The sequence below is a fragment of the Symsagittifera roscoffensis genome, chromosome 2 (assembly GCF_963678635.1).
Source record: "Symsagittifera roscoffensis chromosome 2, txSymRosc1.1, whole genome shotgun sequence".
NCBI lineage: Eukaryota > Metazoa > Xenacoelomorpha > Acoela > Convolutidae > Symsagittifera > Symsagittifera roscoffensis.
Window position 1 is genome coordinate 75,336,928 of NC_087063.1, and position 2,417 is coordinate 75,339,344.

Genomic DNA, 2,417 nt, shown 5'->3' on the forward strand with positions numbered 1-2,417 from the left:
TGAACCTAATCTGATTTTATACTAAATTTTTTTCAGCAATTTTAAAAAACACCATAACCTTTTTCTGTTTGGTGTCAAATTTTCCATCAAATATGCGTAAGGGGAATGGTTTGACTTGCATGAGATTCTCAAAAATGAAATTTTAACCGACCGCTTTGCAGACCCCCTACCACTCAGTACTTTACTTCCGGCTGCCAGTTTTTCCTTTTGTCTCACGAAATATAATTTTGGCTCTTGAATCATAAATTTTTTGAGATAAAAGATACTAAGTTTGAGGAACAAACAAGGTGCTAATAAAATAATGTAATTTCTTGGCCCTAGCCTTCCAACAAGTAGTCAAAAAATATTCTACTCTACGAGTTTAAGCAGAGCTCGGAAAATAAAATTGGTTGACCGGTTAATGCCAACAATTTTGTTGAACATTCCCCCTAAAATTGTAATAATTTTAGAAAAACAAGCTCGTTTTAATTTACGCATTTCATACAATTTCATATTTTCTCAAAATACAAGGGTCGATGTCGCAGACCTCATGTTCAGACATTCGCGACAAATTTTTCGGCATGACCAGACTTTCGCGACCCAAATAAGGCATTTCCAGACTTTCACGACCAAGATAAGCAAGCCATTCCAGAAATTCGAAACCGAAAAACTTAGCCGCGACTTTCGCAACCACGGCTGAGACGGATCGACTTTCCAGAGAAAAGCGGAGACGACGCGACCAAGAAACAATTTTCCAGACCAAGGTGGAGACGGCGCGACTAAAAGACATTTCCTCGCGGCCTTCGAGACCGAGTTGGAGACGACGCGACTTTCAAGACCAAAACAGAGAGGGCGCGATTTTCCAGACCAAGACGGAAACGGCTCAACTTTCCAGACCAAGGCAAAAACGGCGCGACCCAGAAACAATTCCTCGCAACCTTCGCGACCGAGTTGGAGACGGCGCGACTTTCCAGACTAAGGCGGAGACAACACGACCATGAAACATTTTTTTTTGCAATCAGAGTTGAGACGGCGCGACTGTCCAGATTGAAGCGGAGACGGCGCGACTTTCCAGACCAAAGCAGATACGGTGCGACTAAGAAACGTTTCCTCGCGGCCTTCGTGGCCGTTGTGAAGACGGCGCAATTTTCTAGACCAAAATGGAGACGGCGCGACTTTCTAGAACAAGTCGGAGACGGTTAGTGTTGCGGTTGATGCAACATTTTTGTTTGAATCAGACTACATACAAAACTGTTACTCGGATAAAGCAAATCTATAGAAAACTTTTTTTTTGTCCTTTAAAAATGGCAAAGGGAGAAATTCTACTGTTGACCTGTATGGCCAAACACATGTTGCCAAAAGTTTTCAAACTTCCCTTTTCTTCTCAAAATTCTGACGCTCGCCACTGAAATTATATTTGTTTCAGCAGTACTAACAATCTTGATATTACAATGCTATGGCCTTGAAGGCAAGTTTTTGGATATTTGTATCTTGGAACATTAAAATATACTTGAGTGGATATGGTTTTTATAGTGTTTCTGGAAAATAAGTCATCTTATCTAATCCAATTGATAGGTGTTAATGTTTCCAGAATTTTTCTAGTTTCATACTAGTCGTGTGTTTGCTTATTTCGCATAAAGCTTACAACCAACATGAAAACAAACTTTTGCGGAAAACAATGATGACGTTGAATCATGTCGTGAATAAGTCATTACAAAATTGAAATGTAGGTTTCAAAAATTGTAACAAAAAAGTGATTTATTGGCAAAAAAATTCTTGATTATGATCACAGAACGTTTTTGGAAGTGTAATGAGCAACAGAGATGCAGGGCCGACATTATTAACTAAAATAGTTTAAAACCAACCGATATCGACCTGAATTGACCACAGTGAAAATGAAGTTGACCAGGGATGACAACGGACATTGTTTGACTCACAAAGCCGACAGCGGACATCTTTTCATCAAAAAATTGAAAGCAATTTTGGACGACCAGTTCAATCGGTACAAAATTCGACTGATTCAACTCATCCTTTTAGTGGGCCGTCGGTAATCAGTGTTCTGCTCAGACTAGGAGCAAGACAATTTTGCACCTTGAATAAAATCAAATCAAAGTTCAGAGATAAAAAAAGTTGTTTTCGCATAGAACTTTTACAAATTTCAAAAAAAACTAGGCAATTTTAAAGTGTTTGCTCAGCGTTGAAAAAGAGTATTGAATTTTCTGTTAAATTGCATGAAAAAAAAATAAGTTTGATTTATCCTGGCTGAGTTCATGGTTTTATGTACAGAAAGCGTGTGGACCAACTTTTTTATAATCAGATAACGCGGAAATAACTTGTTATTTTGAAACCGTATGGGTTCATATCAAGAGCCCTGAGCTAAATCCAGTTAATAATCCCCAAATGGCAAAAAAAGCAAAAAATGGGTTCAAACCACGGGG